This window comes from Chionomys nivalis, chromosome 22 (genome assembly GCF_950005125.1).
Source record: "Chionomys nivalis chromosome 22, mChiNiv1.1, whole genome shotgun sequence".
NCBI classification, from domain to species: domain Eukaryota; kingdom Metazoa; phylum Chordata; class Mammalia; order Rodentia; family Cricetidae; genus Chionomys; species Chionomys nivalis.
The window spans coordinates 3060562-3088094 of NC_080107.1; positions in this window are offsets into that span (position 1 = coordinate 3060562).

A 27533-nucleotide genomic window follows, 5' to 3' on the forward strand; every position below is an offset into this window, starting at 1 on the left:
TACATCTGGTTTTCAGAGCCAGCACCAAAATAAAGTGACCCAACAGGGCCAGGATATCTTGATACAGGGCCAATGTCTTGATAAACCAAGTGCTAGAACAGCAGTGGTCTTATTACTGATCATAGGGGTGAAGCCTGTGTAATAGCTTAGTCCCTGGGAAGAGCTGTGTCATGCTGAATTCCCAAGAAGGTCTTTAACTGATAACTCTCTAAACCTGTACCCAAGATTGTTATATTTTATCAGAGTATTAGCTAGTGGGTAGTTTTACAAATGCTGTACTTTTTCGTAAGAATCTGTCAAAATGGGTTGGGCAATTACTTGAACAGGAAAATGCTCTACAGAGAAGCTCTCTTTTCCAGAAAGTTAGACAATATTATAAAACCTGGGTAAAATGTAAATCAACACTATGATTCCTTTGGGTTCAGTTCACTCTCTTCTTGGGAATATGCTCCTCTCTTCTCAGCAATGAACTACCTGGCTTCTACACTGTACTCTATGTTTCTGTCTAAAATTCAGTGATAGCAAAAGATGAGACGCCAGGGTTATATGAGAGGAGAAGAGAAAGTTCCTAATGACGGACATCAGAACCATATGGAATGAATTTCCCAGGTGGAAACAGTATTAATTCTACAAATGTTTTACCTGTAAGAAGTAGAAACATTATATTTGAATGTAATTATTGGATGTACTTATAAACCCTAATATTCCAGATATTCGATATTGAAGTAAAGTCAATGAGGGACGTCATAAGTCCCACCCTTAGCTCCATTGTCCTCAGCATACAGACAGACCTACTATTCATATAAACCCTAATGAATTCAAGGACAAGAATCTGATGTAGCCAGAGAAGATGCAACGCTTATCTGGAATTCCACTGCTGTGAAAACATTTGGAATGATTTCTTCTTAAGACTCTAGAATTTCAATTTTATCCTCTCAATAAGAAATATTCTCTAGAATTTTGCATAAAATGTTCTGTTTCCAGTCAATACATATTTTCATAGACAAACCATTTCTCATCACACTCTCTTGTTATGTTCTGTAAAATGACAAATTACTAGCAAGACTTAGAAAGAATTTGGAAATAAATAACCAGAATTGGTGACATATTCAAACAATGCTGTGAACCCCCACAAGTTCCAGGTGACAACACCCCCAACTGAAAACTATTCCTAGTCAACATGTTATTGAGTGAGAACTCCACCACACTCAATCAGGCTTTTGTGATCACGTACTACTTCATGGAAGTTTTCTGAGAAGAGTATGATTAAAAAACAATTATTTAGAAGCTCAAATTATATTTGCACCTGCAAAGCCAAAGTATGAATTTCGCTGTCTTTATCTGTCAAATACCTGGCTTGCTTTGACTTCCAAAGATCCAACAGAAGATTTAAGAAATTGTTATACTATTTTTATCAGTTATGTGGCAACAATTTATTTTTATCCTGCAGTCTCTCTGAAAACTGCTTATAGGTGTAATTTAAAAACAGTATTTTGAAAGAAGGCAGAGATAAATATGAACACTGATGTTCCTTTTGATTTTGTAGTCTCTTCAATTCTTCTCTTCACAGAGTACACTATTCAAACAAGAATGATATTTGTACTCTTCCAAAGACATGTTTTCTCTTTGACATGTCTGCCTATGCCTTCTGGACTGTGATTTACAAGTCTCTTCTGAAGACTGAATTTCTCATGTATATAAATCAAGTCTCTATGAATAATGGAATTATTAATCTCCAGAAAAGTATTTTAAGAGCTCCTACATAAAGCATTCAATATATGCTGTAGAATAATAGAATACTCAAATTAGGCACTTTCTATTCTCATGCAGTCATTTTGATGAAATACTGTAATGGAGAAAAAACACAAAGTAGCAAAATTTTGGTTGTGAGGGCATGAGAAATGTTAGGAAGAGTCAGCTTTCAAAGTATTACACAGGGTCAGAAGTTAATTTGGGACCAAGTGAAGAAATACACATTTAGTCATGGAAGAAAAACATTCAAAGACTTAAAAAAAAGATACCCAGGAAATGGGAAAATGTGTGTTCTGAGAATTAAGAAGACTGCTAAGAAACCTCCTGCAATAAGGCCATGATAGAAAGTACTGGGTAGAGGTGGATAAAAGCCAAGGATGCCTTTTCAAAATTCTAAAATCACACAACTGATTTCATAGGTTTCTATAAAAGAATGGCAAGCTGAACTAAGACATGTTTAGAAAAAATGCCTTTAGCTTGAAAAACATTGAACTAAGAAAATTTTGTGTGAGGTCTTTTATTAATCCGAGGCTGGAGCTATAAATATATGAAAACTTAGGAGAACGAGCAAGGGTGAACTGAATGAAGCCCAGCCCTGTGAGTGTTTAGACGGGAGAGCACCAGCTGAATTTTCTCCTAATGGATTGGGTGAATAGAATTAACGGAAGACAAGGGTTGAAATGAAACCAGCTTTTCTAGGTTTTCCCAGCAAGGAGGAGTGCAACGGTTACCTACAGTGATAAGTGAGGTGTACATCAATTCGGGATAAAATATGTTACCTTCACTGTTGCATTTGATCATCTTGACAAAGACAAGCACTGAAGAAAAAATAGGTACCATGTTAGAGCAGGAAATGTAAACTCAGGGCATGTCTGCAACACTGAGAGAGTTGAATATGCTAAGAAATATTGTTTAAATAACTGAAAGAAAGAGGAGATTGGAAAAATAAGAAATGGCATAAGAAAGTGAGAGAAGCTAGTAAAATAATTTAATAATTGCTTTATAAGTAAGGTAAATATATTTACCTCAATGTGCTATGCTTTCCCTCATAAGATACTTAAGGTGATTTTCAAAGTAACTGATATTTTTCACACAGATTTTCACCTTAGGAGCATCAGAGACAAGAAGTTGGGTGACCAACCCTAAATAAGAAGTACCAGAGAATGCTCTCACCTTTGTACCCTTAGAAAATGAGGGAAAACATCTTGAGTCCAGTTGTGCTCTTCCATTCCCCAATGTCCTTTGCGACGCAGTGTTTGAGAATTTGAGACTTGATAGGAAACACTTCTTAAATAAAGGGCTGTTGGACTGTTGTGAAGTCTAATTCTCAACACTGGTGCACTGTACCATGTCTTATAACCCTCACATCCTCCAATGGTACTGTACAAATATCAACAATAAATGCCATGTAGAAATTGCCATCCATGGGACACCGGGACTATCAGCTGTTTAACAAAGTTCCTTAAAGCCATGGCAAGAAAACAGATTAGAGTTTTAAAGACTAGCAGGGAACACGGTGCTCTTAATATTGAATTTGTAGGATTTGGCTCACCAGAGTTTTAATCTCAGGCAATCAGCTTGCTGCATCTTAGTTAATTCCCTTGGGTAGAAACTAATTTTACTGTTGATTAGTTATGAACATATTTGAGCTTGTACCACCATATAAAGAGACAAAATTTGAACAAGTATTTTATTTTTTTTCACTTTAGTAATCATTTAGTACTGAGGGGTAGATATTTTCATAGACAGATTCTTCTAAAATTTAATTCCTTAAAAAAAAAAACAAAGCTAAAAGGTCCCTTAAGCATATATTTATTTAAGTGATAATTAAAAAAGCAATATATCTTTTAAAATTTTTGTTAGATACTCAAGGTTGAAGTTCAGTCTCACCTCCTAAGTATACACTTACTATATCCTTGTCAATGGTGATTATAAAATAATCATAAAATAGAAATAAAAAATTAATTCATATCTCCAAATTGATCTTATTTTAGCTTATTTCTCTATTGTACAGATTTTGTTAGGTTCTTAGTGGTTTGTGCATGCTAATAATATTATAGGCTGTCTTATTTTAATATTCATCCATATGCCTACCCTCAGCTATTGCTTATTACCTCTAAAAGCATATAAAGCAAAATACTTCACAGTTTTTTCAAAACATCTACTCAGTTTGTTAAGATTGTCATCAGACCTGTACCACTTTTAATAAAATGACAGAAAATATTAGTGTTTATATTGATTTAAGGAGCCAAACATGATTTAAAAACAAAACAAAAAAACAAACCACTTGTCTACCTTGTTTGCAGATAGGGAGAACATCTATTTATATAATCCATGTACTTATTAAAAGATGACATAAATGTGAAATTTTAATGAAGAGAGTAAAGTGGCACATGGGGGGCTTAGAAGTAGAAAAGGGAAAGGGAAATTGTGTAATTATAATCTCAAAAAATGTGAAATATTTAAAAATTTCTGCTTCTTTGGTAAGACAACAAATAGAAAACCTAGTACTCGGGGGCTGGAGAGATGGCTCAGTGGTTCAGAGCATTGCCTGTTCTTCCAAAGGTCCTGAGTTCAATTCCCGGCAACCACATGGTGGCTCACAACCATCTGTAATGAGGTCTGGTGCCCTCTTCTGGCCTGCAGACACACAGACAGAATATTGTATACATAATAAATAAATAAAAAAAAAAAAAAAGAAAACCTAGTACTCAAAATGTCACCAAGCCTGGCTTCTACATCGTTATTAAACAGATCATATGGCATCATATGTAGCTTTCAGAAGGTCCATCCCGAGATGAAGAGATACAGGCAATCGGTGGCTGGTGAGAGAGGGGAATCATCTTCCTCCAGGGACAAGGCCCTTACATCTTATCTATTTCCCAGTGGCCATAAAAGCAACACTAAATCAAGTCAGTATGTTGTGTTATATATATTTATGTATCTGTGTATATAATCATAATTGTATAAGTCATGAGTTTGAGAGAGGAGGGAAAATGGAGTTGAAGAAGGAGACAAAGGAGTGGAAATCCAAATATAGTATTCATATATAAAATTATCAAAAAATGTTATATTATTATAATTACTTTAATAGATAATAAAGGTATTATCATAATATCATTAAGAAACTAAGAAAAAGGGTTTCAAATACAACAAATCATGTCTATTCATATGTGTTAAATACTATGCATCTTTATATTGTCATCCTTACTGCATTCAATGAAGATTCTATCATCTCAACTTTTAATATTTTCCCCAATATATTCCAATTTTAATCTCCCTCACAATATTTGGTAGGCATCTATGATCCTTTGTGTTCAAATAACATCACTATTAAAATTTGTGTGTATATAATCTAATAAATGTGAACAATGTGATTTTTAAGGCATAACATAATATCTCTATTATGTGTCATGGCTTTATAACATATAAATATATTGTCATCTTTATTACATTTCATACAGGTCCTATTTTCTCTAAATGTAACTTTACTCCCAATACATTTCATTTTTAAAAAATCTCCCTTGCGAGGTTTTAGCATGTGTCTATAATCCCTTGTTACAGACATAATAAATAATAAATTTATCAAATTTTTATTCATGTTCAATGTATTAGTCGGTGTTTTTTAAAAATCACATAACTTATGAATATATATATGTATATATATGAATTTATTGGGATGACTTACAGACCACAGTCTAACAATGGTTAGTTATGAGGTCTGGATTAAAGTCATGTGTCATCCAACCTCAAGATCTGGATCACAGGTTTGTTCTCCATTTCTGGATTATAGATCCTTCCAGATCTAGTCAAGTTAACAACCAGGAATAGGCATCACACTAAGTTAGCTATTGTTTTTTACTGTTAAGTAGGAATAAAGTACCACATTAGGTCAAAACTTGTATGTATTGCACATCTTCTTTGAACCTTTTGCATGAGGCTAGAGAATATAATATTTGAGTCCTGTTCACTCTCATTTTAATGAGGTCTAGACAAAATGAGTCTCATACACACACAATGAAGTGTCAATGATATTTTAATGGCTTCTTTTGGCTGTCACTAGACAAGATCTAAAACTATTCATTAGACAAGCTTCTGAACATACTGATAAGTATATTTGTTGATTAGATTAATTCCATTATATTACTTTTGAGAATTTTATATAATATCTTTATATTACATTCAGTTACCCTCCTCAACTCTGCTCTTTTCTATTGAATTTTCTTTATACCCTCATGTCCAATATGTGCTCTGCCTGTACTCCTGGACGGACTTCTACTGCTGAAAGATTGGAACAGGAAGCCTCACTCTCAGTGTCTGATACAATTTTTCGTCAGTGTCCAGTTAAAAAGAAGTCTAAGAGAAAAGCATTTTGCTGTGTGCTTCCACAGCTTGCTGATTACTACAGAGGTTTCTGCCTTCATTCACTAATATCATAACCTAGAATTTTCGGCTTTCTCACATGAACTGAAGACCAGTGGTTCTCAAGGAAACTGAGACCGCTGACTGACGTTTCTATCTCTTGAGCAGAGCGAGCAGGTGCAGGGATCTCTGATGCTCCAACATAAAATGGTCATAATTATACAACCAAGACCTTACAGTGTAAGCCATAAATAAATCTTCTTTCAATGTACATTCATGCAGCAGTTTCTGTTCCACTAAGGAACTATGAATAATACAGATTTTTTTCCCCCAACACATTAGTTAAAACCAAACCCCATTACAAATCCCTTAAAGGCTGATGTATGTGTCGGTGGTTGTTTGCAACCAGAGAAATGATGTTCACCAGAAAAACCTCTGTAACTGAGTGCTGAAGGTCACACTTTCGACCCCAGAACTACTTTCAAACACAACTACGTATATCTAATAAAGGAAGTAATTTTGAAGAGGGCTTCTTGACTAATATTCCAGGGGAATCCTGAGAGAATGTACAGTCTTTCTCTTGCTCAATTTCAAAACTTTATATAATTTTTAAAGAGAAAGATCTGGAAAGATATTGGAAGAAGACAAAGTCCACTTAAATTCATTTACTCTGCTCCTTCTGTGTGTCAACTGGGACAGGCTCTGCCATTGCTAACATACTTTAGCCTAGAGGTGACTTACTCTACACACGGTCTTCTCAATACAGAGTCCTGAAATTTCTTCCCTGTCTTATCAGGCATGGGAATATGGTGACAGGTCATGATTCTTACTCTCTCTATCAGGTTCCTTTGAATCTACACTTTGTGGTTCCTATTCAAGAATTCCATTTAGAGGCTTCAGTTTTCTACTTAGATTACAAATTAAACAAAGTCAGTCTTCCTATGAGAAGTAGAAATTTCATATAACAATGTGGTAATAATAGTATACTTATACCAAAAGTTCAATAAAGAAATCAAGTTAAATTTTAAAAAATAATAAATAATAAATATGTAACTGAAAATAAATAAGAGCTAAAATAATAAATATGCATGTTATTTTGAAAAACATAAAGCTAACAAAGAAGAAAATATTTGGGGATTCTATTGAATGACATGTGGATAAAGTAATAAACACAGGTTCATACCGTATGAAGGAAAAAAATTCTAGCCTCTCAAAAAACTTATTAAAAAATAATAAAATAAGTTGCCTGGTGCTATGGTCCACTGTAACGAGGCTCCACAAGAGTCTCAGAGGGATTAAAGGAATTTTTTTCAATGTATAATGGGGTAGGTCTTTGAAGTGTTTGAAGATTATCTATGCAGAGTACATATCTGTGCATAGAGAGAACCTAACTAACATAACTATAAGTACGAAACATATGGGTGACTATTTATATGCAATTCTCTCTCTTTCTCTCTCTCTCTCTCCCTCTCTCCCTCTCTTGTTTTTTCGAGACAGGGTTTCTCTGTAGTTTTGGAGCCTGTCCTGGAACTAGCTCTTGTAGACCAGGCTGGTCTCGAACTCACAGAGATCTGCCTGCCTCTGCCTCCCAAGTGCCAGTATTAAAGGCGTGCGCCACTACCACCCAGCTTATCTGTAGTTCTTAATGACCTCTATAGCTTCAAGAATAAAGCTTCACATCATAAAAATAAGCAATCTTTAAACAGATGTGCAGCATAAGGATAATGACCTTGAAACTGTAACAATATATAAAAATAGCTTAATCAGAGGTAGAAATGTATAGTGCAATATGACAAAAAATCCTTAATTTGTATCAGTATACAAAATATCTCAAGAAGAAGTAGAGAAACACATACACTATGACAAAAATAATTATACTATTGTATACAAAAATGTTGTAAACAAAAATAGGAGCCTACACAATATAACAAATATAATTTTGAATTTATATCAATATACAAATTATTTTGGACTGGATCACAATATTAATTTTACAGTCCACTTCTAAAAGCTCAGAATGCTGCAAAATATATGTTTCAGTAGATTCTACAGAACAGGTGCCGACAAAATCTCTATAGATCATTGCCCAAACATTCAAGGCCAATAAATAGTATCTGGACTCAGTGAGACACTGTCACAGAAATATAAGGGGGCTAGAGGCTGAGAAAGACATGTGATGTCAAACTCTGGCCTCCACACACACATTTGCACAATCACGTGCTCACATACAAATAAAACTGTATTGAAAATTAATGAACAAGTTGCAATTTTCCCAATACTCAAAGATTATTTTACAGTTAGCACACTTGTTATTTTATTTTTCCCATTTAATTCACTTTTGTTCCACATCAATTAATGTGTCGCCTAGGGTCTGAAAGCCACATATTTAAAATGAAACATTCCCAAGAGTACCTTAATCCATTACAACAAAGATTTGTTTTGCTGTTTGTATGTTTTCAGTTGTTCAAATTTTATGCATCTGTTCTAAAGAAACACATTTTCTTAACCTGATAGTAAAAATCTACATTAAATACAAAACATACTTTAAAAATATTCATATTTTTATGAAAGTTTTAGAAATGTTTCTTTGTCTTCTGATAGAAGCAGTTACTTTGCTTACCTTGAGAAGTCTCAATAAAGGAGTTTATCAGATTTTTTTTAAGTATTTTGTCTTTGGAGATAGGGAGATGGTTCAGATGATAAAGTGACTGCTGCACAATCTTAAAGAAGCTGACTTCCATCCTTAGTACCTACCTACAACCAAAACACAAAGAAACAAATGACAACACAAAATGTTCCAGTGGGTAGGGTGAGTAATGCCTGCCATCCTAGGCTTAGTAGGCAGGTGTGGGTGCAGCCCCGGGGTGATCTGGCTGGCCAGTCTTCACACATGTGTCAGCTCCACGTTCAGTGGAAGATCACGTCTGAACGCACAAAATGGGGATTGACTAAGGAAGACAACCTCTAACACACCTGCATGCACACGACTACACAAAAACACACATATACACATCACATACACACACATACATCACACACACACATCACACACACACACATCATACATACACACATATCACACACATCACACAAATAAAAAGTAATTCAAAAATAATCATTCTGTCAAAAACTTGCACACCAGAGGTCAAATTTAGAAATGTTGTCAAAACTGGAATATTAATTTTACTCTGAAAGAAGAACAAATAATTTAAAAATTGTGGCATTCTTTCTGGGTAGGTTTCTATGAGGGTAGAACACTTGTCTCATAAACTAGAGGATCTGAGTTCTAACTTCCAGGACTCTTTTCTTGGGCTTTGGTCACATAGATTTGTGTAATTGTGCATTCCTTGGGGACTGAAATTCACTCGGTATACAAGGACTAGGAGGTAATGTCATACAAATGTGGATTTGTTTGGATTTTCTGACATCATGGTCAGTCATGCAGTCTGGTAATCCTCTATGGGATATAAATTTCCCATTAAGTTATTTTCTCTGTGATTGAAGAGCATCTCAAAGAGCAGATAATTTAGAAATTGCTCTAGAGTCTCCTGGTGAATGCAAGCCTATCCTATAGCTTGGAATCTAAGGATTGTTATGATTTTTTTGTCTAGAAGGTGTATTGGATATAAAGTATAGTAGACTCATGTTCAAAAGTATCTTGTTCCACTACAAGTTACCAAATAGTGGAAGACTACAGGCATCAAATATTAATATTAGCAGTAAAGGATTTAATTGACAAAATAAGAACACACTGTTTTATGTTTTTCTCCAAATACAAAAAACTGTACAAATTTCATACCCTTGTTTTTATACTTGCTGTCATATGCTCTATGCTGAATTAACTATGCAAGAACTATTTGTATTTTTTTCTCATCCAATTGTCACACTTCCACTCAAAACCAGTTTACCACATAATCCCAAATCTCTAAAATGATAAAATAACAATAACTATCATAGAAATACAGGTTTTTAAGATTTTTGATAGAAAAAAAATTGTAAAAAGCATACTGGCTCTTTTCATAGAAAGTTACTCTACTGTTTCTCTGTGATAAGAAAGAATAAAGTTGCATTTACTTTCTAAGGACTTCTAACAGATATGTAGGTGAATAAAGAAAACAGCAACATTACTGCTGCTGATTTCTCTGTTGGGTTAGTATGGTAATATGATTTATGGATGCTCTCCTGTTTATTTCTCTGTGGTTGTAGAAATGAGCAAAGTGCCGCATAATAGATTTATTCATGGTCCTTCAACTACTTGAAAGGGTTTAGGTTTTCGCTGAGAATGTAAATAAATACTACTGATCTCATACAGCACAATATTATCTAGTCAGAAACTAAAAAACAAAAACCTTCTCTCTATGCTGTTCATTTTTTACTTAGATGAATAGCAAAGGCATTAGAAGATACAAGTTTCTTATGAGATCTACCAGTGAGCTCATAGCTCCTGAGAAGTCATTTCACAGGCCAGAGTCAAGTTGGTTATTATCTTTCAACCTATGTTGGCAGTAAAATTACTTTATTTCACTTTATTTTTAGATATGTTACTTGGTTTTACTGATTTCAGTGGACTTAATGTTTATGCTTAAATTCATGTACTGATTCCTTAATACCAACATTAATTGAGGTTGGAGTCTTGGACTCCTGACTGAGATTGGTGTCCTGACAATGGAGAGCAGAGAACTGGCTAGTTCTTTCTCTGCTGTGTGAGCTACAATAATTCAAGAGTCAACCTGGAGAGGGTTTTCACCAGAGCCCAATCATTCAGGTACATTTATCTTAGACTTCCAGCCTCCACACTCTGAGAAAAAATACCCATGTCGTTTATAAGCAATCCATATTATGGTATTACACTATAGCAGGTCAAGGTTAACTAAGATGGATCTAATTTTCCAAGTATGAATATTAACAATTTGTTTGCAAACATTTTTGTCCTCATAAACTTGTGGTTCAACTCTCTCTTTTGCAGTATGGACAATTGTATTCTATTAGTCATCTATAAATCTCTTTGATATTGAGACTCTGGTTTACAAAAAAATGTGAGCTTTTCTTAGACTGGTCAACACAATCTGAATCCAAACTGACCTTCAAACATTTTTAGAGATCTCTTCCCACTACTGGGATAAAAACATATGAGAGCCAGGAAATAAACATGTTATTGACCCGGAACCAACTTAAATCTTCAGTGACACCTGGTGCTCACTTCGCTGTTCCCTGAATTAATAGTTGGAGTTGATACAATTCTGGAACCTTAAAGACTTTGGATGCTTGGCATACAGGGAGATAATCCTACTATTCTAGTAGAATGAGCAAAGGAGAACACCTGGAAAAGCAGATTCTGACTGAAGGGCCACTCTTAAGGACATAAAAGAAATAGTGGTCATCACCTCCACTGTGCTACCAATGAAAGGAGATGAGATACAGTTTATAGTCACAATAAACAGAATATTATTTAGAGCTTTGACAGGCTTCTAGGCTAATTCTTCTCTCTTCATTTCCTTTTAATGAAAATGCAATTTTCTCATACAACATATCCATATACTGTTTCACTTCCCCCATGCCTCTCAGTTGCTCTCCAACTCCCCTCCAGATCAGCCCCTCTCTGTCCTTTACTAATAAACAAACATACTTCCAAAGGAAAATAATAAAAATAAACAAAAAACCCTAACACCTCAAAATAAGACAAAAATATAATAAAGATCAACCCCCCTTAAAATACACACGACACAAATATAAGATAGGGGCCCACTCCTTCACACACTCAGAAACAAAAACAGAAAACTGGAAACTACTATAAATATACAAAATACCTGTAGGTTAAAAATATGGGAAATATATAGGCAAAGTAAAATAATACAAAAATCCCTGACATAATATCATGAGACAAGAAACCTCCAAAGATGTCAATGAGTTGGTTTTCTGTTTGCCTCTACTACTGGGCATTTGGCCTACCCTTATCCAATGAGTCCTTTTTGGAAAAAACATCTTGTTCATTTGTAGGCTGTTACCAATTGGAGATATCATTGTGATTAGGGATGGGGGCGTTTGCCCACTATCCATCTTAGTACTAGAATCTCATTTGCTGCCTACCTGTGCAAGTCCTGTGCACGAGGCCTCAGTCTGTGCTTTGATTTTTTTTTTGATTTTACAAATCCTTAATTATTTTTGATGTCCTTCATTCCTTTGATTCTCATACTCTTCTGCCTCTTCTTCTGAATGGTTTCCTGAGCCCTGAGTATTAGATGGAGACATCACATTAAGGCTGAGTGTTCCAAGGTCCCTCACTCTATGCATAATGTCTGGCTTTTGGTGTCTGTGTTTGTTCCCTTATACTGCAGAAGAAAGCTTCTCTGATGATGGCTGAGCAAGGCACTGAACTATGGTATAGCAGAATACCATTAGGAGTCAATTTATTGCTACATTTTTTTTAGTAGAATGGAAGATTTAGTTTTTCCTAGGTCCCTGGCTTATCTAGTCTCAGGTTCTTATTCACCCAAGCAGTGTCCTGTGTTGGTTTGATCTCATGAAGAGTGCCTTAAGTCAAACAAGATATAGTTTGATTACTCCAAAAATTTTATTAATAGCTATTATTCCATGAACTAAGTATAACACATTTTCTTTATCTATTCATCCATTGAGGGGCATCTAGGTTGCTTCCAATTTCTGGATATTATGAATAGAGCAGCAATGAACATGGTACAGCCAGTTTCTCTGTGGTAGGATTTTGTGTCCATTTGGTCTACAGGTAGATAGTTTCCATTTTCCTGGGGAACTGCCACACTGATTTCCATAGTTTCTGAACAAATTTACATTCCCATCAGCAATAATGGGATGAGTGTTTTCCTTACTTCACAACCTCTCAGGTATGAGCTGTCTTTTGTTTTATTGATCTTAGCCATTCTGATCACTGTAGGACAAAACAGGTCTATAGTACAACTGGAAATTAGCGATGGTGAGGACTCCCACAATTCCATTATTCAGGATTGTTTTAGCTATTCTATTTCCTTGTTGTTTTGATTTATTATATGATTCCATGTAAAGCTTAAAATTATTCTTTCAAAATCTGTGAAGAGTTGTGCTGGAATTTTTGATGGGGATTACATTGTATCTATAGACTAATATTTGGTAGGATAACAATTAAATTATGATATAATTTTTATTGACCTACTTGCTTCTCTAGTGGTTTGGCTGCTCGGGTCCCTGTGAATGCCCACTGGAGTTGGGGGCCTGGGATAACCAGATGAGTGGGGGGAAAGGTTGGAAGAAAAGATCTGGTTGATCTGAGAGAATGGGGGGAGAGAGAAGGCTTAGGCAGCAGCAGGGGGTCTACCACAGATCAAGAAATGTGACTGAAGGGAAGGAGAGGGGGGGAGAGCTGAAGATTTGCACTTACTATACCTGCATCCCTGGCTGGTCTGGCTTACAGGTCCCATGGAGAGTCTGCTGGAATTGAGAACTGGGATGAAGTGGTTAGTGTGGGGAATGAAGGCTGGAGAGAGAGATCTATGTGATCCACTGAGGATGGTGACAGGTGACCTGTGGCAGTTGTTCTGCTGTAGGTCTGGGGACGAGACTGGGAGATTGTATTTGGAGAAATGTGGGGAGAAGGGATTTGCAGTTGGTCTACCTGCTCTCCTTGCTAATTCTTCATTTTGTCATCATATGGCTCCAGCAGTTGTAAGATACTTCTTTACCACTGAAATCATGCTGGTCAGTTGAATGAGAAAATGGATGTTTTGGAAAAATTGCTAACAGTTGAAGGTGTTCTAGGATGATTTAGGAAACAGCTACTGAGGTCAAGAGTTACTGGGGATGTTAACAGAATAAGTGAAAATAAGTTATACATATATGTAAAGCCTTAGTAATGTAATACCTGCTGTGGTAATATTCATAGCAGAGCCCACTAAAGGAATAATTAAGTTAATTTATATCCTAAGGTAAGGCCCTGATCCAAAAGGATGATTGCTTTTGTTACATTATCAGGCCACATACAGTGATGCTTTATATGTGGTAGAATTGCATTCTTACTCCTACATCTTTTTTTTTTTTTTTGTAGTGGAAGTTCCTCATTTTAATTATGCTGCTTTCCTCTTCAAATGTTTAAAAGATTTCCAAGGTGTGGTGCTTCATTGTGGGGTGTTAGCTGTTAGCATATTTAGATATTTAGTTGAGCACTTTTGTGTCTTATGTAAGGCTCACAGGATTTGCACACACTCTGCTGTCTGCAGAACCTAAATAGGTATACTTGGGGGTTACGTCTGCTTACTGGTGGTGGTCAGGAGGACGTAGCAGTTGTTCTGCATTGTAGTAGCATCAGGAAGATGGATTATTCTCTAGGACACAGCAGTGAGGGCTTTAAGAGTTTTATGTGCTGTGTGTTCCCTGTAGGAAGGAAACACGAATCACACAGTGGAGCAGCAGTGATTGTGCTTATCATTACGAGCAGTGACCTACTTGGGGAATTTATGTTTCTGCTGTTTTCGCTGTGGCCTTTGCACGCTCTGTGACTCTGGGTCTTAAAGGGGAAGCACTTCCATTAGGACAATTATCAAGTGCCCTGCTCCATGAGAAGCCACATTGCTTCCCTAGGCACAGAATCCTCCTGCCAAGAGGCCAACAATAAGAGAACAGATCTATGTCTTTATCAGAGAAGCCAAGTCTCTTACCTGGGAGCGCCTTTAGCCACCAGCTCATGTCCGTGATAATGCACCTTATTACTTGTTCTGATTTTTTTTACTGTACTTCAGAAAAAAAAATGTTTTAAATTAGGAAAGATTTATTTTCTCATGAGTTCAGTCCACAGTCATCTGGTTGCATTGCTGTATATAGGAAGCAAGATAAATATCTTTGGGGTGGATATTGCAGACAGAAGGCAGAGGTGGAGAGAGACAGAATGAGAAGGCGTGACAAGACACACTTTAAAGACACAGCCCAGTGAAGCCTCCTCCAGCAAGGATCCAGCTCCCCCCCTTTCACTACTTCCTGAGATGCTCTTCAGTTTAAATGCATCATTGTTTTAATACATTGGTAAAGGTAGAGTCCTCATTTTACAACCAGCTCCTCAAATACACGCCTCTGTCCACTGCTTTAATGAGGGAACAAAGCCTTAAATCTGTGAATCTTTCTCTTGGGTGCCACTTAATATTTATATCATAGCTTTACCGTGTTGAGACTCGGAAAATAAACTAAACTCTTCTTAGAAATGTTTAACCCATAGACAGAAAAGCCTCGAGGAAAAATGAATTTGGGCAGAAAAGGATATCAAACCTGAACACACATTAGTACTTTAGCATATAGAACATTTGTTGGAATATAATACAGGATACACAGGAGCAGACACTGGAATGTAATGTGAGAAAACAGGGAATGAATTGAACTCTAGGAGAAAATTTGTATGTACCGCATATAGTTGAGAAACCAGGCCAGACTGGATAAGCATTCTTGTAACTCCAGCTGGGCCATCACCATCACCAAACACAAGTGTCCCAGTGATACGGGACAGGAGTGCCCATCAGATCTCCAGGAGTCGTGACTCTAATCTTTTCTTAGAAGAGACAATCCAGTTTTTTTCTAAGAATATTCCTTGTTCTTTCCTAAATGAGGCTTCTTTGGCAGCTGTCCAGAATCTCAGGGCAGCTCTGATAAAAAATTCAAGTGTGCTTTCAAGGTTCGGGTGTGACCAGCCCCACCCAGCAGAGATCTCCAGGCCAGTGAGGACTTTCAAGTCCTAAACAAATTCACGTGGGGCCGGGCAGTGGTGGCGCATGCCTTTAATCCCAGCACTCAAGAGGCAGAGGCAAGGCGGATCTCTGTGAGTTCGAGACCAGCCTGGTCTACAAGAGCTAGTTCCAGGACAGGCTCCAAAACCACAGAGAAACCCTGTCTCGAAAAAACAAAAACAAAACAAACAAACAAAATAAAAACAAATTCCAAATTCATGTAAACTTAGATCTTCTAAGATTATAAAAATCTAGAATAGAAATTAGTAAAGGGAAATAAATATCATCATAAAATTTATGCAGGGGTGCTATATCCCCAAATGGTAAAAACTACAGCACAATGCTTTATTTTGCTGTTGTCAGTGGTTCATAAAATGTAAGGGGAAAATGCCACAGAATTAGAAAATCAGAAATATAAAGAAGGGAGACATTCCTTACTGATTTTTTTTCAGGATACATATTAAAATTACTGTATGCCTATATGTTTTCTTTACTTTTCTTTTTTTTATTCGGTTTTTATTTATTAGTTGCAGAGTCAGTGATTGAACCCAGCATGGTGTGCAGAGTACACATATATGTAACACAGAGATACATAACACATATTTACTGCCTATTAAAAATAAGTACTTACATACTTAGGGTATTACAGTGGAGGAGTAAACTACAAGCCATCCAAAACCCTCTGTGAATGATGACTAAGAGCTTGTACTAATCATTTTATTGCTCACCAATTTTAGAGACAGTACAACGTACATATTCAACTCCTGTGTCCTCTTCTGTCTCTCTCTAACAATCTGAAATAGAACCTAAAATAAACTGTGTTATTTTGGACTTCTTCTGTCAATCCTTTCTGTCTTCTCACCCTTCTCTCTTCTTGGACTCTGATAGGTGATCAATACTTCATCTTCGCTGTGAAGCTTTTTATTTCTTTCTCCATCATGGGTAAAAGAGCACCAAAAATAAATGAGTTCTTTTGCTTATTTTGTTAATGTAGGTTCTGTAGGGTTTCTGTATGTTGCTCACTGTGTAGTTTAGATGCGAATTGACCCCTTGGACAACCTTGAGGAATTTGGCTCCCAGGTGTGGCAATGCTGGTGGTTGATTGAGTTTTTTTGCGGAAGAAGATGGAGAGGTTTAAGTGGGGAAAAGACAGACTTGGTTCAGTTACTGTTTGTTGTTGGGTTTCATTGGCTGCTGGCATTTGCTAGTGGACATCTCTGAATTTTAAGAGGCAATCTGAAATAATATATTGTACCATCACATTGGTGACGTTTGGTTATAGCTTCTGACAATATGAAGAGACACAGTGACACAGGGAACTCATTGATCTTCACATTCCTAAAAATCATTCAGCCCCTAATTCTGCAAAGGTCCCTGAGCCTTCTATTCCAGAGCATCCTAGATGCATTCTGTAATCTTGAGAGCTTTCTGAAGGTGCGATAAACAAGTGTGTTCTACTGGATTCTATGCCTTACCTTCACCTCTTAGAAGAACAGTTATTTACATATATTATATGCTGGTTCTATTGAAAATGGTTTGTTTTGCTTTCCTTTTGGTTTGTTTCCTTGTTTTTGTCTTTACATTCCAACCAAAGTCCCTCTCCCACCTCTCCTCCCAGTTTCTCTCCCACACCTCTTTCTCTTGCCTTCTCCTCCTCTGTTTTGCTTCAGACTGGGGACAAATTTCCACGATAACAGCCATGGTATATCAAGTTGCAGGGAGACGAGGCTCCTCCTCTCCTATTAAGATTGGATGAGGCAATCAAGCAGGAGGAATGGATTCTAAAAGCAGGCAAAAGAGTCAGAGACAGCCATTGCTCTCGGTGTTAGAAGTCTCACAAGTAGAGCGTGTTACACAGTTGTAACCTACATGCAGAGGGCCCCACTTAGTCCCATTCAGCCTCCCTGGTTATCTGTTCTCAGTCTCTGAGAGCCTTTATGAGCCCGGATTAGTTGTTTCTCTGGATTTTCTTGTGATGTTCTTGACTCCACTGGCTCCTCCAATCCTTCTCCCCCTGTTGTTCAAGGTTCCTCTGAGCTCTGCCTAATGTTTGGCTGTGGGTCTGCATATGTTTTCATCATCTTTTATTTCTTTATTTTTGTAGTGTGATACAGATGAGAAGTGGTATTAAAGAAAATTCAAGTGTGTTAGTCTCCAGGTCTCTAAAAAAAAGAAGATTAATGAAACTGAATAAATAAATATCTAAACACAGAAGTAAAAAGTATTGGGCAGATACCCAAAGGAACAGTAATGCAAAAAAAATTTCACACTCAGAAATAAAAATATTAAGAAAAGAGGCTTTTACAAGGGAGAACACATAATTTTTTTAAAAAATGCCTTGTTAATTTTAAACCATATTGTAGAGAACATTAAACAGAAGACAGGTTCAGAATCTATTATCAAAATGGTAGAGCCAGAAAACAGTATCAGAAACAAATAGGAATTTTGGTTGGACAGGCCAAATGATTTTGGCATGTCTGAATTTTGTATGGTATTGCCACTCAGGTGTGGGATTTTCTTCTTGTGGCAACGGAGGGTGTTCAAATGATTTTAGATTTTGGAACAGTTTAGATTTAGGCTGTTTAAGTTAAGGATGATATCTGGATCATCACGACTACCACAGCCACAGCTATTCATCGTAGGCTGGACAAACAGACATTTTCTTCACTGCTCTTTACATTCACAAACCGTTATTTCTTTAGATAGTAGGAATCAAAAGGTCATAAATAAATGCATTTTTTTGAGGAGTCACTGACCCACGGGAAATGTCAAGGTGTCATTTGTTGGAAAAGGGTGACATTGGTATTTGTGGCTGTGGTTATTTTTCATTTCAGGAAATAAAATGTTGCTTCTTCCAAAATAGTGGGTGTGACTTCCATGCATATCCTTAATAGAAGCCAGGCAGGAAGTCAGTTTCATTATCGCAGGAGTCAAATGGGTGTGTTAATCCCAAAGATGAGAGGAGAAAGACCACCTACCCAAGTCATCATGGTCAAATCAATTAAAGCTTTTTATATTTCTCTATATGAACTACCTCCCTCTAAGGTGCTGTTTGAAGGGTCAGTGAAAAGACAAGGTTTAAAGAGCTCAGTGGTAGGAAATTTGCAAATGGGGGATTTGGCAGGCAAAATAGGCAGGGTTACAGGAGCATAACATAAACGTAACAAGCACATTCTGACCTCCTGAAACAAAGACATGATTGCAATGTTGTCATAGCAGCATGCAGTAATAACTAGGAAACCACAAAAAGCCTTGTGAAACCAAGGTAGAGTTGTAAGATGATTATTATTAACTTTTTGAAACAAAAACATGATTGCCATTCCTAGAACAAGCAGTACAGACCCATGTGTAGTGAAGTTTTCAGGTGGACATAGCTTAGTTCTTGAGAATCAGTTTTAATCGTAAGTAGAATGAACATAGTTTGTCTTTACTATAAAATGGCTTTTAAACCTAAGAGGGAGGGAAACTGGTTTTTCTAGTGAAAAAGGAGTTGAGTAAGAGGTAAGGGAAGAAAGTTTGAGGAAACCTTGGTAGCTATACCTCTGGCTGTCAGAATGCCTCTTTTGTGGTTAAATGTCTTTGAATCTCATGTAGGTTGTTACCGCTGCATCAAGAATAAAGGTCCCAGAGTACAAGCCCAATCATTCCATCAGCATAAGGCCTACATCCTCCAAAGATTCTGACTTCATTGTAACATCATGTATATAGTAGTTCTCTTTCTATCCTCCCTTTAGAAGGTTTTGCTAAGGATCATGGGAAGAAACAGCCTATGTTATCTATGAAGACTCAAACCATTATGACTTATTAAGAAGAAATTACCAACTCTCCTGTGAATATGATAAATATCGTCGAAAATATCTTTAGAATTCACCTTGCAACAAATAAGCCCATCTCTACACCTTTTGATGCTTCTTACTCTAATATGGAAATCTAGTTTTGACTTGCTTCACTAAATAAATTTATACTTAAACTGTGTCTCTCAACTGGATTCTTTATTTCTAGTAAATAAGAACCATGAGCCCTGTCATAGTATCAGTGCTGGTCATTTGTGTAAAAGAATTGATCATACTGGCGAGATTATTTTGATAGTAAATTTGAAAGAGTCCCACATCCAGATGACCAGCTCTGGATGCTTAATGAAAACCTGTGATTATAGCCAGTATATCCACAGAGATCTGTTATAATAATTTGCCTATTGGAACATGACGTTACAGTCTCCATCAGGGAAAGTGGCCCAACTGAGACTCAAAGTTCTATTCCAGCTTCAGTTTGTTCCCTTATTTATTTTTTCTGGAATGCTTTGCTAATGAAATGTTCTTAATTCTCTCTACCTGCAATTCCCTCTACCAACAAGCCTGGGGCCAGCTATTTTTGTAGATTAGTTCCTGATCCACAGGAAATAAATGCACGTTCTGGGTGAAAGCAGACCCTGGCCTTCATTTTTAAGGTCTTTCTCTGCTAATGGAAATGTTTGCTCTCTCCTGCTGAGCGGCCTTACTCCCTAATTCCTTGCAGATCTTCAAGCTCCTATTTGGAATCATTTCAGTGAGATTGCTGGGAGAAGCTGTTTGCTTTCCTTGAGAGATTGCCACACAGGGCTCCCAGGCTCTACCTGAATCACAACCTCTTACTAACCTGAACTTCCCTGGCTTGCTCTGTTCTCAGCTTTTGTTCCTAGTCTTACCTGCTTCCCAGACTGGCCCTCACCTTTCGTTAAGATATGACTTTTCTTTTTCAGACTGTGTTTTTAAATACTTCCACTGCTGCCTGCGAGAGCTGTGAAGACATGGTCTACTGAAGATTCTGTGCGCTGATGAATAAACAAGCAAAAAACAACACAGGAAGTAACGGAAAAGCTCAGAGTGGACTTCATTCAAGATGTGGCGTGAAGAGACCACATGGGAAACGAGAAAGGAGAATAAATATTGCCATTACTTGGATTTACTTGTATTATTGGGATTTTTTCACTGTTTTATTTATTCATGTCCCTTATCAGACTTGCTACCCAGTGCTGCACAGTCTCCCTTCTGAACTCCCAAAGGGCGCAGGTGGCATACCTGCCACCTCTGCAGAAAGGCCATAATTAGAAAATTCCCAAGCCCTTTCATTACGAGCTCATCTGCTATTCTGTCTTGAGTTTTCCTGCCTCTGAAGAAATGTCTTCAAATCTCCCTTCTCTGCATGTGCAGTGTCCCCTTTAACTGATCTCTCCGTTGATTTCAACTGAACTACAGACATTAAGGAAGCACACAGTGTCAACACCAAAGGGAGAATAATTCTTTACACAATCACCAGAGATCCATCTGGGCATGACTTTCTTGTCGAGTCTGCTGCCCTTTCTGTCAAGGGTAGTGGCTCAAATTCCTCATTATCTAAATTTCACAGTTGCCTATGCTCTTTCTAAAGGGGCCAAAGTGTTGTTTTCCTCTTTCCCAACTTTAGTACAGTCAAACTCAGTGTAACAGGACTCTTTAAACCTGTTTTTCCTTGCTTTGTGGTTTCTGTAAGGTCCTCAGGTTCACTTTTACATGTTTGTTTCACTTTAATTAACTGATATAATTAAGTGTCTTAAATAAATCAGGGCAAAATGTGCAGTACACATTCAGCTGTACAAAGGATTTCATCGGTGCTGCATTTTTCATCCCCATTAATAGTACCGATTTCCTTTTTAAACACAGCTGGGTCTTGTTCCATGAGGGCTAGCAAACACCTACTGACAATTCTTACTCTCTTGCAGCAGACCAACTCCTGATGGAGGTAGATCAGTTGTCCTGGCTCCCATCAGAGCCAAGACTGCAGGCTCCAGGATAAGCTCTCTGGGTTTTCGTTTGGGTTTTGGTTCCAGCTGTGTGTCTCTTTGCAAAGTCCTTGCCTTGCTCATTTCTCCTAATGAGCTTAAGATGTGGGTATGTGAAGTGGATGGAGTAGAATGAGAGAAGAAAGTCTGCCATGGTCAACAATTTCATAAGCACAATTTAATAGTAAGTCTCTTTCAAATCAAAATACTAGTAAAACTAAGGAACTGTGTATACTCATCGTAATAGGAATATGTATTTGTCCTAAAAATAGGAAGAGTTTTTCTCTCCCAGAACTCAACAAGATAAGTTTAATTCTTTACAGCTGGCTATGACTTATAATCAGGAAAAAAAAAAAAGGTAAATGCTAGAAGTAAGAACACATTGAATGAGAATGCAATGTGAGTGTCCTAGCGGAAGAACTCTGGACATAGCTTCTGAGAGCAAAGGAACCAAAGCCATCAGCTATCAAAAATGCAAGTAGAGGTCATCTGAGTCCTCACCCTGTCAGCATCAAGGTGCTTATCTGTTAGTTGAAGTCCCAGCGCATCCTCTGGTGTTCCAGTAGCATAGTAAAGCAATTCTGAATATTTCTCCAACTCTTGTTATGCTGGTCTAAGATCCTTACCATGGGGCTTGCTACCCCAAGGTATGACAAGCCCAGCTGTGTGGTTCTGTGTTGGAAGAAAGTGAAGAAACCTGGTGATAAGTAATACAGAGTTTTTTAAGAGTAGTAACTTTTCTCCAAATGGCACAGAACGAGGTCCACATACAAGGTCCATCTGTGTTCATGGATAGGGATATGACTGACTGTGCCAAAATTTCACTTCTTAATATGTCTCTTAAAAATACTTCTTTTCACTTATCGAATGTACTGTGACTTAAGTTTGGTTTGTACTGGATTCTAAGAATAAGTAAATATCTAACCATATCTATACAAATATAGTTGATAAACAGTAGCTTTACGATTAACCAACCTATTTCCCAGTGGGGAGGTGTTGCTGGAGTCAGCACTTAACCTCTGTCAAGGATAAGGCCAAGGACCCTTTGCAAGCATTGAAACTGAACATTCCATTGTCTAGTGTCATTGTCAAATAGAGAAGCCATATGAACAGATGAACTTGCTTTATACACTGAACAAAATACAGTTAGGCTAATTTAAACCATGTTTTCAGTAGGTCTCCCAAATGCCTAATGACAAGTTGTTTGGGGTTATATTTTATTTTGTTTGCGTTTGTGTTTTGTATTTAATGACTTTGATTCCCTACCACCAATGCACACTTCCCCCTTTGGGCTCTGCAAACCATAATTGCTAATTGGGTACATAGGGAAAGAATCAATTTAAACTAACTGGGTCATAAAGCACATACAGGTTTCTAAACCAAGGGAGCAACAGCTTAAAATCACACTCTAAGGATACGACTAAATCACAGGTACATTAAAGTGGTGCAAATGGCTTCAAGAAATCTGCAGACTTAGCGCAGTTGTACACATTTGGTACACTTATGCTGATCCACCTACTGATATCAGCTAATGACAGAGAAGAGACAATGAGCATTAATAGCTTGATCCTGGGGTCAATTTGTTTCAATTAAAAGTGGTATTTGTCCAAAGCATTATTTTATTTCAGGACCGCATTAGTGTTTTAGAGGTACAGTTATTCTTGCTAGCAAAACAACCAGTAAAAGTTTATAGATTTCAGGCCTCATAGACCTGAAGTAGATGAACGTGTTCAGTTTCAGAAAATAGAACTTCTAAGTTTTCAAGAATGTTCTATGTCATTGATTTGCTTTCAAACACTAGGTCTTAGAGCTTGGTTCTCTCTCAGCTCACATTAAGAAAATAGAAATTTAGTCATACCCAGCCCTGCCAAAAGACAAATTACGGCAGCACTTTTAGAAAAAAGCATTGGAAGCTACAAGTTCACCTTCTATGTGAGCTGCCCTTCTCAGGAGCCTGGCAGATAAGTTTGCTGCTCTGAGAGGCAGCTTTGGGGTCTTCTGAGCATTTGTGAGGAAACAGACTGACTGCTACTGTACACCCATGGAGCTGGACTCTTTTCCATCAAGTCCCTGGATGACTTGGAAACAGATTAAAGTTAGAGAGGATCTTATAGCAAACGTGATCCAAAGACTTCTTGGGATTGATTAAAATACTGTGAAGCAGCAACTTACCTAAAGGTAACTTGCTAAAATTCTAATGACTCAGACAAACTTTTGATCACCAGTAGTAGTACGGCTTCACTGAAGACGGGGACTCCGTGAGAACAGAATTCCTGTGGATTACTACATCTGGAGAAATGAAGTATTTGGGGTAATCCTCTATGTTTTATTATATTACAACCTCAAATGTGCATGTTTTGAAAATAGATAATGAGCTAGTCCTACATATAAATCAAATAAAAATCTTTAAATGTTGAAAAATACAGGATTGTATGGTAAACTTGATTTTGTTATCAAAGCTTTACAGAGAAATAGAAAAGAAGGCTGTTTTCAAAACTAAAGAAAGTACCTGAATCAAAGAAAAATATGTAAAGTGTACTTTACAGGAAATGATATTCTCAACCTAGTTGTAGTCAATTCTATTGAATCAGTTAAACAATTTTAATTATGATTTCAATTTTAACTTACTAAGCAGACATCTATTATTTGTAAGTGTTTTCTTCTACTTTATATTCTGAACTAAATTTATTGTAAAATCTTATGTTCTAAATTTTTGTGCTGAACATGAATTTAACATGGAACAAATACAAATCATTTTAACATAATCACATTCTGTGTGTGTGTGTGTGTGTGTGTGTAAAGTAGATGATGAATTTATGTGAGAAACAACAGGACACTTCTTAGACAAGCTTTAACACTTGGGATTGTAAAAGCCTCTGTTTTTCCTTCAGTCAAAAGCAGTATGCTATCTCAGACATTTATATTCTGATATAAACTCAGTAACTGGAGACCTGACGTTTTGCATGTTCATAGTGGTGCATAAGAAAAGAGAAGACAGTAAAGAGGTTAAATTTTATAGGAGATCTGTATCTGCTATATCCAGAACTTTCTTAGCTGCATCTCTTTATATATTTCTTCATGCTTTTCTTTAATAGAACAAACTGTATGGGAAACCTGCTTTGGCCTTAGTTAACCTATTGAAATACATACCCGATATCGTTCATTTCAAGAACATGTCTCCCACTGTCCCCTCTACTCCAAATTCAGCAGCGCGACAGCTGTCTGCTCTTCTATAACTTTATAGTTAAGCAGATAATAGATGACATATACTCACTGGACCTATAACTAGATATTGAAGGCAGAGTTAGTAGCCATAAAAATGACTTCTCTTTTGAAATTTTAAATGCTGGTTTGTATGTGTTTTACTACCTTTCTCATAACTGACTAAATGCTTTGGAATTTGTAAGCTTGCTAGAAGATGAACTGAATTGTTTGTACATTTGTAAACTTTATTGCAACCTCGTCACTGTCTTCAGTAACACCTGACAAGGTAACTATGACGACCGCATCATCAAAGAGAAAACAAAGTTATAATAGACTACTCTCTTAATCACGAACAAGTGTCACTTCTATTTACTTGGTTTTCAAAAGAGGAGATAGAGGGAACCTTTTTATATTATTTTTTTAAAAAACAACCTTATTTTACATATCAATCCCAGTTCCTTCTTCTTCTGGTCCTCTAGTTTTATGCAGGTTCTCCATGTGTCAGTCCAGAGTCGGTGTGCTCCCTTTAGCTAGGGTCAGCTGTTTTCCCATCATGGTCTTGGCCCTTTTGCTCATAATATCGCTCCTCCCTCTATGACTGACTCCAGGAGTTTGGCCCATTGCTTAGCTGTGGATCTCTGTATCTGCTTCCACCAGTTGCTGGATGAAGGTTCTCTGATAAAAATTAATGTACTAAATTAAATCCAATATACTTGAATGAATAAATCTTGAAATCATAGGATACATCATTAATTGTTTTGTAGACAAGGAAATTATCTTTTCCTACTTCCTTGCCACACCTCGTCTTAAACATTGGGTAGAATGTGAAGAAGCCACACAAATTTTACTCATAGGTTATTAAATAGCATATATGATGCTCATTCAGGACTTCATTTGTATTGCTGAAATAATAAAAATTCTTCTGTAAGATGCTATTGTTAAGAAAAAGTGTGCTAATCTAAAAGGCAACTGTTGAATATATTTATTAAAGTGAGTAGGTTTAGTAGGTTGCAAATCTAGGATTTTAATTTATGCAACATTATTCTAAGGTCAGATATTAGTCATTGGCAGAGCTGCCTCTACCACTCATAACTAAGAAATATTAGCTTCAATTCATATTTTCTCAATAAGTCAAGAATTCACATTTAGCTAAAATTCTCTTCTATTTTATTTGAGGAGAAAAGCTGAAATCAGAAGATGAGAAAATCATATTGTGTGGAAAGCTCGCTTCAATAACTTCTTCCTTTATCAGGTATCAAGTTAAGCCTGACACGGTGTCTGATTTTCTGTGGAGTCCGGTAAAGAGGATTTTCCTTTCATATCTAATGCCGATGACCTGCTTTGTTGCCTCTCTTTTTTTTCCTCTCTAACACCTTGGTAGCCATGCGGAGAGAAGTCATACTAAAGATTAGCGTTACATTCTCAACCTTAACCTCAGTTTCAAAATAAAAGATAGTCTTAGCAAGGAATGAAAAAATAGGGAACTAACTCTAAGTTTTGGAGCCTCTCTACTATATTCCACTACGAAGTATTATCAGTTTTAAAAAGAAAAATACAGATTAAAGATAAAACTAAAGTCAATGTAATCAGGAACTGCAAAAAAAATAAGATCTAGCACTTTCTTTTTTTTATTGATTTTTAATGAGCTCCACATTTTTCTCTGCTCCCCTCCCTGTTTCTCCCCTCCACCTTCAACCATCCCCCAGATCCCCATGTACCCAATTTACATCTTGCCTTTCTCTACTATTTTCAAAGCCTTAAATAAAAGTGAAGATAAATGATATTAGGCAGTATATAGCTTTCTATGAAACTCCTTTACTTTTAACATCTGTCAAAATACATACTAAATTCTTTAACAAATATGAAAACTTCTATCAGTATGTATTGTGCACAAAAATTAATTATCATTTAAAAGATAGGTAAAATTAAAATAAATGCTCGAGGGGTCTGTGTAGGCAGAGATTATCACACCACAGGTAGATAGTTTTTATAAGAAAAATGATGGAGAATTGATGAACTTTATGAAAATAAAGTAACCCAATAGTTTCTGAACACAACACAAAGATATCTAACCAACATGGTAAATAGAGCATCTCTTTCGACCTGATCTTCATTAAAAATGTCTTGAAAATCCAAAAATTAAAAAAAAAAAATGTTCTCAAGTTCTCCTCCCCCTCCCCTTCTCACCTCCTCTTCCTCTTCCACCTTCCTTCTCCCACAATCTTCATGCTCCCAATATTGTCAGGCGATCATACCTATTTCCCCTTTACAGGTGAATTTATGTATGTTTTTCTTAGGGTTCATCTTGTTACTTCTTTAGGATCATGGACTACAGGCTTGTCATCCTTTGCTCACAGGTATATCCACTTATGAGTGAGCACAAACCATGTTCATCTTTCCGGGTTTGGGTTACCTCACTCAGGATGCAGAGGCAGAGACCCCCAGCAGAGCACTGGGCTGAGCTCCCAAACTCCAGATGAAGAGTATTAGGAGTGAGAATATGAGGAAAAAGATCAAGATCATGACGGGGACACCCACTAAAACAGTCTACCTGAGCTAATGGAAGCTCACCAACTCCAGCTGGACTGAGAAGGAACCAGAATATGACCAAACTAGACTCTCTAAAGGTGAATGACAATTGTACGGCTGTGGCAGACTATGGGGCCACCAAGATTTATCCCTATTGCTTGTACTGGCTTTTT